The sequence below is a fragment of the Manis pentadactyla genome, chromosome 11 (genome assembly GCF_030020395.1).
Source record: "Manis pentadactyla isolate mManPen7 chromosome 11, mManPen7.hap1, whole genome shotgun sequence".
Taxonomy (NCBI): Eukaryota; Metazoa; Chordata; class Mammalia; order Pholidota; family Manidae; genus Manis; species Manis pentadactyla.
The window spans coordinates 81,266,305-81,279,145 of NC_080029.1; the positions used below are offsets into that span (position 1 = coordinate 81,266,305).

A 12,841-nucleotide genomic window follows, 5' to 3' on the forward strand; every position below is an offset into this window, starting at 1 on the left:
GTACAAGGAGTGACACAATAAAGATTGGAGCAGAAATAAATAAAATTGAGAAGACTAAAACAATAGAAAGAATCAATGAAAGCAAGAGCTAGTTCTTCGAGAAGATAAACAAAATAGATAAACCCCTAGCCAAACTTAACAAGGAAGGAAAGAGAGTCTGCCCACATAAACAGAATCAGAAATGAGAAAGGAAAAGAATCCCTATGGACACCAGAGAAATGCAGAGAATTATTAGAGAATACCATGAAAAATTATGTGGTAACAAACTGGATAACCTAGAAGAAATGGACAACTTTCTAGAAAAACACAACCTTCCAACGCTGACCAAAGAGGAAACAGAAAATCTGAACAGACCAATTGCCAGCAACGAAATTGAACTGGTAATCAGAAAAACTACCCAAGAACAAAACTCCTGGACCAGATGGCTTCACCATTGAATTTAATCAAACATTTAGGGAAGACCTAATACTCATCCCCCTTAAAGTTTCCCACAGAACAGAAGAGGTGGGAATACTTCCAAAATCATTGTATGAGGCCAGCCCCCATCACTCTAATACCAAAACCAGGCAAAGACACCACAGAAAAAGGAAAATTACAGACCAATATCCCTGATGGACATAGACGCAAAATCACTCAACAAAATATTAGCAAACCAAATTCAAAAATACATCAAAAAGATCATCCATCATGATCAAGTAGGATTTCTTCCGGGGAGGCTAGGATGGTACATTGGAAAATCCATCAACATCCTCAACCACATCAACAAAAAGTAGGACAAAAACCAACACCATTCACGATAAAAAACTCTCAACAAAATGGGTATGGAAGGCAAGTACCTCGACATAATAAAGGCCATATATGACAAACCCACAGCCAACATTATACATAACAGCGAGAAGCTGAAAGCTTTCCCCTTAAGACCAGGAACAAGACAAGGATGCCCAGTGTCCCCACTTCTATTTAACATAGTACTGGAGGTCGTAGCCACGGCCATCAGGCAACACAAAGAAATAAAAGGCATCCAGATCGGCAAGGAAGTAGTTTAACTGTCCCTGTTTGCAAATGCCACGACATTGTAAATAAAAAAACCCTCAGGAATCCACTCCAAAACTACTAGATCTAATATCTGAATTCAGCAAAGTTGCAGGACGCAAAAGTAATACGCAGATTTCTGTGGCATTCCTATACGCTAACAATGAACTAGCAGAGAGAGAAATCAGGAAAACCAATTCCATTCACAATTGCATCAAAAAGAATAAAACACCTAGGAATAAACCTAACCAAGGAACCGAAAGACCTATCCTCTGAAAACTACAAGACGCTCATGAGAGAAATTAAAGAAGATATCAATAAATGGAGACACATCCATGCTCATGGATAGGAAGAATTAATATTGCCAAAATGGCCATCCTGCCTAAAGCAGTCTATAGATTCAATGCAATTCCTATCAAAATCCCAACAGCATCCTTCAACCAACTAGAGAAAATAGGCCTAAAATTCATATGGAACCACAAAAGACCCCGACTAGCCAAAGCAATCGTGAGAAGGAAGAATAAAGCAGGGGGGATTACGCTCCCCCACTTCAAGCTCTAGTACAAAGCCACAGTAATCAAGACAATTCGGTACTGGCACAAGAACAGTCCCATAGACCAGTATGGGAGAATATATTTGTAAGTGACATATCTGACAAGGGGTTAACATCCAAAACATATAAAGAACTTACATGCCTCAACACCCAAAAAGGCAAATAACCCAGAGAACAAATGGCAGAGGCTATGAAGAGACAGTTCTCCAAAGAGAAATTCCGATGGCCAACAAGCACATGAAAAGATGCTCCACATCACTAATCATCAGGGAAATGCAAATTAAAACCACAATGAGATATCACCTCACACCAGTAAGGATGGCCAGCATCGAAAAGACTGAGAACAACAAATGCTGGCGAGGATGCAGAGAAAGGGGAACCCCTCCCCCCCTACACTGCTGGTGGGAATGTAACGTAGTTCAAGACGTTGTGGCAAGCAATACGGAGGTTCCTCAAAACACTAAAAATAGAAATACCATTTGACTCTGGAATCCCACTCCTTGTAATTTACCCAAAGAATACAACTTCTCAGATTCAGAAAGACATATGCACCCTTTTGTTTATTACATCACTTTTTACAATGGCCAAGATACGGAAGCAACCTAAGTGTCCATCTGTAGATGAACGGATAAGGAAGATGTGGTACACATACACAATGCAATACTATCCAGCCATAAGAAAGAAACAAATCCTATCATTTGCAACAACATGGATGGGGCTGGAGGACATTATGCTCAGTGAAATAAGCCAGGCAGAGAAAGACAAGTGCCAAATGATTTCCCTCTTTTGTGGAGTATAACAATGAAGCAAAACTGAAGGAACAAAATGGCAGCAGACTCAGAGACTCCAAGAATGAACTAGAGGTTACCAAAGGGGAGGGGTGTGGGAGGGCAGGTGGGGAGGGAGGGAGAAGGGGATGGAAGTGTATTACGTTTAGTACACATGGTGTGAGGGATCACGGGGAGAACAGTGTAGCACAGACAAGGACATAGTGTATCCTTGGCATCTTGCTGCACTGATGGACAGTGACTGCACTGGGGCATGGGTGGGGACTTGATAATAGGGGAAAATGTAGTACCCACATTGTTTTTTCACGTGAAACCATCATAAGAGTGTATATCAATCATACCTTAATAAAAAAATGTTTTTAAAAAGCTGCCTGTTAGGCTCTCTTTAAAACCCTATTTAAAATGGTAACTCCTCTTCATTTCCAATCTACCCCTCTCACAACACTTCGTTTTCCTCAAATGAAAAATATTAAAATGACTTATTCACTGATTGACTTTTTTTTCTGTTGCTGCCCACACACAGTCTTCAGTTGAAATGTGCTATGCAAGCAGGAATTTGTTTCTATTTCGTTTACCCTGCTATACCCCCAGTGCGGGTGAAGCCCTCAATAAACATTTGTTGAGTAACCCTGTACCAGTCTTAACACTTAAATGTCATGTTTAAAGAGCTATCATAAAATTACAACTGAAATGTCTCTAAAATGACAAATCTGAAAATATGGGTGAGGAAAGAACTCTTTCTCTTTCTTCAAAAATAGAGACAGGGAGTTTTAATGATACGTCTTGCTAGTGCAGCTATGACGACAAGCTTCTTACCATTTACTTTAATGCCCAGGAACCTTCGGCAATGACTGGTTAGTGGAGGCATGAGGAAAGATAAGGACCTAGTTCTGTGCATGCACCATTCCTCAGGGAATAGCAGACATTGGGATTTGAGTACAAAGGAATGAAATTCAAAAACAATCTCATCTGCTGAAGAAATAGTTATATCAGGGGAGAGGGTCCCAAATGTCAAAAGGCCATGATGCAAGGAAATAATATAAACAGTTATGTGCATCTAGGATTTTTATTTTGACTACAAATATGAGCTTTGAAGGCAGCAAGAAACATCTCTCAAAATTCACTCTTTGCAACTCACGGCAGGTGGCATTACCGGATCACCCAATTTTTCACAAGTCCCTCGCATGCTTTTTGCTCCGGGGTAATATTTTCTCCCCACCCCCACCCCCCACCCGCCCTCTGACCTTTCTTCTCCACATGTATCCACATAACTGAAACTCTGCATGCTCTATTGCAAATGCTTAGTTTACCACATAAGTGGATTTACTGGCAAATGCTTTCTTCTTGTTCTGAAAATGTAAGTATCAGAATAAAATTCAGAGACAAGGTTTCAAAATATTAGTCTTTCTCTTATATCCTCAAATCTTGGAAATATTAATGAGTATTATGCACAAGAGGCCTGGAGAGAGTGTATGAAAATGTTTAACTGATAAATTACGGGGGACAGATTTATTATCAGTATCCTGGTGAATTTTGTTGCTTGTTCAATAGACCAAAAAAATGACAAAATTTCTGATTCCACTCTAATATCATATCTCTCCCACCCACATAGTGCAATCTGTTTCACTAATTTAATATGACTTGGTTTCATGGCAAATGACCTGTCCTTAAAGGACAAACCGTTCAGCGTCTGTGTGCTTCCTGTTTCTTGCATTTGCGGGATCTTTGCATTGTGACTTTTAAAGTGTGTGGACCCAAGCGATACTGTTCGGAAAACCCAGATGTGTGGGTATTAATACTGATCTGATTTACCATGGGGTCCCAAGGTCAGTGAAAATGACTAAGATAGCTTGGAGTAGGGCACCAACATATCAGGACACAGGCCAGAGCATGACAGACAAAAATGAAGTGAGTTTTAAAAACTCAGTCAAATTCAGTTATGAAGATAACCACTAAGACCTGTGTGGCAACTAAACGAGCTTTTTCATCAACAAAAGAAACAGCAGAATAGTTTGTGGGCATCCTATAAGTATGTTATTTTTGAAATGTACTCATATCAGCAGCCTCTCACATTAATAGTAATATCATGCTTTTTTTTTTTTCTCTTTGCCTCTGTGTATTCTGTGTGCTACTTGTGCTGAAGTACAATTTAAATGCTCGTAAGTGAAACGCACTCTGTTTTTCATTCCTAATGAATTTCCAAGATTCACTAACTCTACAATTTGCTGTCTCCAGAAAAGATGACATTTATTATTGCCCACATACTGTACAACAATCTCAGCTGAGAAAGTTACACAACTATTCAGAATAAAAATACTAAGTAATCCTTTTTTGAAAAGTATTCACTATACAATCATAACAAATCAAGAGAGGAATTTTTTGTCTTACAGGCCGAACAAAACACACACACACACACACACACACACACGCAAACGCAAACACGAACCAAAAAAAGTCCCCTCATATAATTTGAGAAATCTGGGACCTGCCCTAATTGCCACCTGAGATGATGTGATTGTTATGGGAAACAGACTGAACTACCAGACTCCATTCAGAAAAGGTGCAGTCCACATAGCCTCATGGGCAATGAGATTATAAACAGCAGTCTTTCCACTTAATGCCAAATGTGGTGACGGCCATGAGTAGGTTTCTAAGGAGACAAGACATAGAAAAAGTTAAGCTTTGATTCAGTAACAACAAACTGGAGAAAGTTCAGGAGCAGGAGGGAGGGAAGCAAGACATTCCATGTCAACAGAAAATGCCTTGAATGGCCACAAATGTACCAGAGGCAAGTATAAAAACAAAAACACTTCAAACACAGAAAGGAGCAATCGAAGCGATTTAGAACACCACACACACAAATCTGAACATGCAAGTGAACTTTACCACCACACTTTTGGAAAAATTGGCCAAGTCTCATCCCATCAACAGTCCAGCCACTCAGAGCAGTGGCTCTCCCTAAGGTCGGGTGCCCCAAATGGCATATCTAGTTCTCACATTCACAAGAGAGGGCATTAAAATTTTCAACCAGGGAAATTTGAATGCCAAAGTGCAGGGCTCTTCCCCATGCTCTGGAGCTGAAGCCACCAGCTGGAGAGAGAGAGAAAGCATTTCCTACACACCAAACTTGTGTGGTCATGTCATACACATCTGTGCCGGAACGAGAGAGGCCCTTCGAGCCATCGCTTTGCAATACCATAAACAAGCACAGAGAGAGGAATATTTGCCCTGCCCCGTCACTGTTCCTCAGTGAGACACCACCTTTTCCAATGTGAGACTTGAGTAGTGCTTCATTTGGCGTTACTATCACTATTACTGATTATGATAAATTAGTTTTACAGAATGCTTTAGAAGAGATTTCATATACACTGATTTGCTTGTACAATACTCTGTACATGGTACGTAGATGAGGTTAACAAATAGAGGTTAAGTGACATATTCAAAGTTACAACTTCTGCACTCCTTATGTGTAAATCCTGTTCCTGACGTAACTGAGAGATTATAATTGAGAGATTACAACAAACCCTGTTTTTTATTTTATTTTTTGCATCTAATTAGAATGAAATCATACTCTTGGGGTATAGGTTGTGAGGATCAGCTTTGTTGTTTTAACAGAAACCTCATTCTGTATTTCTTTATGCAAAAACAAGGTAAGGACATTTGGTGGAAGAGCCAGCAAACCCCACTAGAGTGCAATAGCCGATGTCATCGCCGCGCCCTCCGAACTCATGAACGTGTCCGGCAGAGAAACCACCCACGCCGTCAGCCACTTTATCCTCATGGGCTTTCCCTCCAGGCCCGAAGCGCAGCTCCTCTACTTCGGGCACTTCTCTGCGGCCTACACCCTGACCCTGATGGGGGAACGCGGCCGTTGCCTGCGCTGTGCGGTGGGACCGACGCCTTCACAGCCCGATCGATGTACATCCTCTTGGGGAATTTCTCTCTCCTGGAACTATGTTATGTCACCACCACCACCGTCCCCAACATGTTGGCCAGCTACCCGTCCACAAGCAAGTCCATCCATCTCCTTTGTGAGCTGTCTTGTGCAGTTCTCCTTCTTCTCTTCCGGGTGCGAAGAGGGCTTCTTCCTTTGCATCATGGCCTTTGACAGGCACCTTGCCGTGTGCCGCCCTCCGCGTTACCCGCGCATCATGACCAGACAGCTGTGCACGGGCCTCGTCGTCCTTGGATGGTCGTGTGGGTTCACCCTCCTACCTACCGCCAGTTGTCCTCATTTCTCAGCTGCCCTACCGTGGCCCAAACACCATCAGCCATTTCGTGTGTGATCCTGTCCCACTGATGGTGCTGTCGTGTTCTGATGACACCACCACACAGTTCATTTACTCGACCTTCAATTCTGTTTTCATGATCGGCCCCCTTCTCTTTATCCTTTGCTCCTACGCTCTGGTGACTCTGGCTGTGCTACGGATGCCCTCAGCAGCGGGCAAACGCAAGGCTTTCTCCACTTGTGCTTCTCATCTGGCTGTGGTGATCCTGTTTCTTTGGCTCTGTTACGGTGATGTGCGTTAGTCCCGGATCGGGACACCCAGTGGACATGGAAAAAATCGTTACTTTGTTTTATTCTGTGAAAACACCTCTGTGCATTCCGCTAATATATAGGCTCAGGAACAAGGAGATGAAGGCTGCTCTGAGGAAGATCCTGAGGACTGCCCAAGGTATTCATAAAATACAAAGAGCCAAATTCTTCTCTCAAACGCAACTGATCTCAAGACATGAGTGATATATTTGTCGACAAATTCATTAACTTTTATTAAGAAACTACTATAATGAGGGCCCATTATCATCCTAAGCAAGATGCAGTAATGTTATTTAAGAATGTTTTAACTAACAAGTGAATGCAACTGTGTTGAAGTTAGTATCAAGTAAATGAAATGATATGTATGTAAGTCAATCAGTCTCTATATGTAATTCAATTTCTAAAGAGAAGGTAGAAGCATGCTGTGCATTGCTGAGTTGAATTAACTAATATACATGTAGTAGAGATCATAGATTGCTTTGGGGATTAACACTCCAAACCAGTAGTTCTCCACTAACACGCACTGATTGATAAAGAAGTCTCGAATTTGAAGGAAGTCGCCGTGCCAGAGTGTAGCATGTGACTTGACTTTAAGGAAACAGAATAATAGCCGTGGCTGGACGGTAGTGATTGTTTAGGGTGTACAAGACAAGAATTAGGAATTTAAAGGTATTACTAACTTAGAATATAGCAAATAAAAGAGCTAAACATAAGAACCGGGGCACTACTCAGGGCATAACCCACTTTCGGGTAAATCCCATTTGAGTAACAGCTTCCGGTACTACTTGTAGTTTAGTGTTAGTACTGTGTGACTGTTTTTAAACTGCCATAAGCATCCTTAATACTAATACGACTTCTACTGCGTTTCTGTTGCCATTTTTTTTTTTTCAAACATGGCTCTTCAACACATACTTTAAAAGAATCATAGTATGAAATGCAATTTTTACCAAATTGTAATTTGTAGTCTTCAAGAAGTCAATTCCTCTACAAAGTGAGGTGCCGCATCAATTGGGTTTTGTTTCATGAACAATCTGGGTTGAGAATACTTTCTGAAGATTAAAAGGCAGGATTTTTGAGTTCGGGGAAAGAAGTGGTTATCTTTCTTCTACTTCACAAAAGAAACAAAGAGCTGGACAATTGCCTGAAAGGTACGTCATATTGGAAGAAAATATGAACAATTTAGGACTTCGTGCACATGAACTACAACAGTAGATTTACAGTGCCGATGGCTTTAACACCGATTTTCATTCACGAAGGTTAAGGAATGTTTGTGACAATTCCATTCGTCTTTCATAATCACAGAAGAAAAAGGAAAAAGAAGAGATTCTTAATAAAACAGTGTGTTGATTGTGATAAAGGTGGAAGTGCCCGTTATTTGTTATTGCCTTTATTCTTGACCAACGTTTTCTCACCGATCTTAAATTCCACCTCATATTGTTTCTTTTTTGTATCATCAATATACGATTACATGAGCAGCATTGTGGTTACTAGATTCCTCCCATTATCAAGTCCCCACCACATACGCCATTACAGTCACTCTCCATCAGCATAGTAAGATGCTACAGAGCAGAGTCACTACTTGTATTCTCTGTGCCATGCGGTCTTCCCCTCCCCACCCCCACATTACCTGTGCTAATCACAACGCCCTTTATTCCCTTCTCCCATACTTCCCACCCACCACCACACCCAGTCCTTTTCTCTTTGACAACTGTTAGTCCATTCTTGGGTTCTGTGAGTTTGCTATTTTGTTCTTTCAGTTTTCCCTTTGTTCTTATGCTCCACAGATGAGTGAAAAATCATTTGGCACTTCTCTTTCTCTGCTTGGCTTATTTTATTTCACTGAGCATAAATAATAGCCTCCCGCTCCATTCATGTTGTTGCAAATGTGTAGGATTCGTTCTCTTCTTACGGCTGAAGAATATTCCATTGTGTATATAGACCACTTCTTCTTTATCCATACACCTACTGATGGACACTTAGGTGGCTTCCATTTCTTGGCTACTGTAAATAGTGCTGCGATAAACATAGGGGTGCATATGTCTTTTTGAAACTGGGCTCCTGCGTTCTTAGGGTAAATTCCTAGGAGTGGAATTCCTGGGTCAAATGGTATTTTTTTTTTTTTTATTTCTGGTCTTTTGAGGAATCTCCACACCGCTTTCCGCAATGGTTGAACTACTTTACATTCCCACCAGCAGTGTAGGAGGGTTCCCCTTTCTCTGCATCCTAACCAACACTTGTTGTTCCCATTCTTTTCCATGTTGGCCGTACTAACTGGTGTGAGGTGGTATCTCACTGTGGTTTTAATTTGCATTCCCTGATGATCAGTGATGTGGAGCATCTTTTCATGTGCCTGTTGGCCATCTGAATTCCTTCTTTGGAGAAGTGCCTGTTCGGATCCTCCACCCATTTTTTAATAGGGTTATTTGCTTTTCGGGTGTTGAGGCATGTGAGTTGTTGATGTATTTTGGATGTTAACCCCTTGTTGGATATGTCATTTACAAATATATTCTCCCATGCTGATGGACACCTTTTTGTTCCGCTGATGGCGTCCCCTGCTGTAAAGGAGATTTTAGCATGATGTAGTCGCCTTTGTTCCTTTTTTAGTTTGCTTCCCTTGCCCGAGGACACGCGTCCAGGAAAAAGTTGCTCATGTTTATATTCAAGAGATTTTTGCCTATGTTTTCTTCTAAGAGCTTTATGGTTTCATGACTTACATTCAGGTCCTTGATCCATTTTGAGTTTACTTTCCTGTATGAGGTTAGACAGTAATCCAGTTTCATTCTCTTACATGTAGCTGTACAGTTTTGCCCCACACCAGCTGTTGGAGAGGCTGTCAATTCCCCATTGTATATGCATGGCTCCTTTATCATATAATAATTAACCATATATGTTTGGGTGAACATCTGGACTCTCTATTGTGTTCCACTGGTCTGTGCCAGTACCAAAGTGTCTTGATTACGGTGGCTTTGTAGTAGAGCTTGAAGTTGGGAAGTGAGATCCCCCTGCTTTATTCTTCCTTCTCAGGATTGCTTTGGCTATTCGGGGGTCTTTGGTGGTTCCACGTGAATTTTAGACATATTTGTTCCAGTTTGTTGAAGAATGCTGTTGGTACTTTGGTAGGGATACTGCATTGAATCTGTAGATTTCTTTAGGCAGGATGGCCATTTTGACAATATTAATTCTTCCTAGCCAAGAGCATGGAATGAATTTCCATTTGTGTCCTCTTTAATTTCCCTTAAGAGTGTCTTGTAGATTTCCAGGTATAGGTCTTTCACTTCCTTCGTTAGGTTTCCAGGTATAGGTCTTTCACTTCCTTCGTTAGGTTTCCAGGTATAGGTCTTTCACTTCCTTCGTTAGGTTTCCAGGTATAGGTCTTTCACTTCCTTCGTTAGGTTTACTCCTAGGTATTTTATTCTTTTTGATGCAATTGTAAATGGAATTGTTTTCCTGATTTCTCTTTCTGCTCATTCATCATTAGTGTACACGAATGCAACAGATTTCTGTGTATTAATGTTGTATCCCACAGCTTTGCTGAGTTCACATACTAGATCTAGTAGTTTTGGAGTGGATTCTTTAGGGTTTTTTTATATACAGTATCATGTCATCTGCAAACAGGGACAGTTTAACTTCTTCCTTACCAATATGAATGCCTTTTGTTCCTTTGTGTCGTCTGATTGCCGTGGCTAGGACCTCAAGAACTAGGTCGTATAAAAGTGGGGAGAGTGGGCATCCTTTTCTTGTTCCTGGTCTTAAGGGGAAAGCTTTCAGCTTCTCGCTTTTATGCATAATGTTGGCTGTGGGTTTGTCATATATGGCCTTTATTATGTTGAGGGACTTGCCCTCTATACCCATTTTGCTGAGAGTTTTCCTCATGAACGGATGTCGAATTTTGTCGAATGCTCTTTCAGCATCTATGGAGATGACCGTGTGGTTTTTGCCCTTCTTTTCATTGATGTGGTAGTCGATGTTGATGAATTTTCAAATGTAGCACCATCCTTGCATGCCTGGGAGGAATCCCACTTGATCGTGGTGGATGATACTTCTGATCGATCTTTGAATTCGGTTTGCTAATATTTTCTTGAATATTTTTGCATCTATGTTCATCATGAATATTGGTCGATAATTTTCTTTTATTTATTTTTTCCGTGTGTTTGCATGGTTTGGATATTAGAGTGATGTTGGCCACATAGAATGAGTTTGGGAGTATTTCCACCTCTTCTACTTTTAGAAAGACTTTAAGGAGGATGGGTATTAGGTCTTCACTAAATGTTTGATAAAATTCAGCAGTGAAACCTTCTGGTCCAGGGATTTGGTTCTTGGGTAGTTTTCTGATTACCGATTCAACTTCATTACTGGTAATTGGTCTGTTTAGATTTTCTGTTTCTTACTAGGTCAGTCTAGGAAGTCGTATTTTTCTAGAAAGTTGCCCATTTCCTCTAGGTTTTCCAGTTTGCTAGAATATAATTAATTTTTCATAGTATTCTCTCATAATACTTGTATTTCTGTGGTGTCCGTAGTGACTTTCCTTCTCTCATTTCTGATTCTGTGTATGTGTGTCGACTCTCTTTTTCTCTTGATAAGTCTGGCTTGGGGTTTATCTATTTTGCTTATTTTCTCATAGAACCAGCTCCTGCTTTCATTCATTCTTCCTATTGTTTGATTCTTCTCGATTTTATTTATTTCCGCTCTAACCCTTATCATGCCCATCCTTCTACTGACTTTGGGCCTCATTTGTTCCTCTTTTCCTAGTTTCATTAATTGTGAGTTTAGATTGTTCATTTGGGCTTGTTCTTCTTTTCTGAGATAGGCCTGTATTGCAATATGCTTCCCTCTTAGCACTCTCTTCGCTGCGTCCCACAGATTTTGCAGGGTTGAATTATCGTTGTCACTTGTCTCCATACATTGCTTGACCTCTGTTTTTATTTGGTCATCGATCCATTGGTTATTAAGGTGCGTGCTGTTAAGCCTCCATGTGTTTCTAAGGCTCTTTTCATGTTCTTTGCATAATTTATTTCTAGGTTCATACTCTCGTCTTCTGAGAAGGTGGTTGGTACAATTTCAATCTTTTTGAATTTACTGAGTCTCTTTTTATGGCCTAGTGTATGATCTATACATGAAAATGTTCCATGTGAACTTGAGAAGAATGTGTATTCTGCTGCTTTTGGGTGTGGAGTCCTGTAGATGACTGCTAGATCCATCTGTTCGAATGTGTTATTCAGTGCCTCTGTCTCCTTACTTATTTTCTGTCTGGCTGACCTGTCCTTTGGAGTGAGTGGTGTGTTGACGTCTCCTAAAATGAATGCATTGCATTGTATTTCCCCCTTTGATTCTGTTAAGTATTTGTTACACATACGTTGGTGATCCTGTGTTGGGTGCATAGATATTTATAACGGTTATATCCTCTTGTTGGACTGACTGCTTTATCGTTATATAATGTCCTTCTTCATCTCCGGTTATTTTCCTTGTTTTGAAGTCTATTTTGTCTGATACAAGTTCTGCAACTCCTGCTTTTCTCTCCCCACGAATTGCATGAAATCTCTTTTTTCCATCCCTTCAGTATCAGTCTGTGTATGTCTTTGGGTGTGAAGTGAGTCTCTTGTACGCAGCATATAGATGGGCCTTGTTATTTGATCCATTCAGTGACTCTATGTCTTTTGATAGTGCATTCAGTGCATTTACATTTAGGGTGATTATCGATAGGAATGTATTTATTGCCATTGCAGGCTTTAGGTTTGTAGCTACCAAAGGTTCAAGGGTTATTTCTTTACTATCTAACAGTCTAATTTAACTTGCTTAGTGCTCTATTACAAACAGAAACTAAAGGTTCTTTTCTTTTTCCTCGTTTTTCTTCCTCCTCCATTCTTCAAATATTAGCTAGCATATTCTGTACTCATTCCCTACCCCTTGATTCAATTTGGGGGTAGCTGATTT

At 40.6% G+C, this 12,841-nt stretch overlaps 1 pseudogene; it reads left to right on the forward strand.

The window, feature by feature from the left end:
* Positions 1-6,325: 6,325 nt before the first annotated feature.
* On the forward strand, positions 6,326-6,967 carry LOC130679644 (olfactory receptor 11G2-like; annotated as a pseudogene).
* The last annotated feature ends 5,874 nt before the right edge of the window (positions 6,968-12,841 follow it).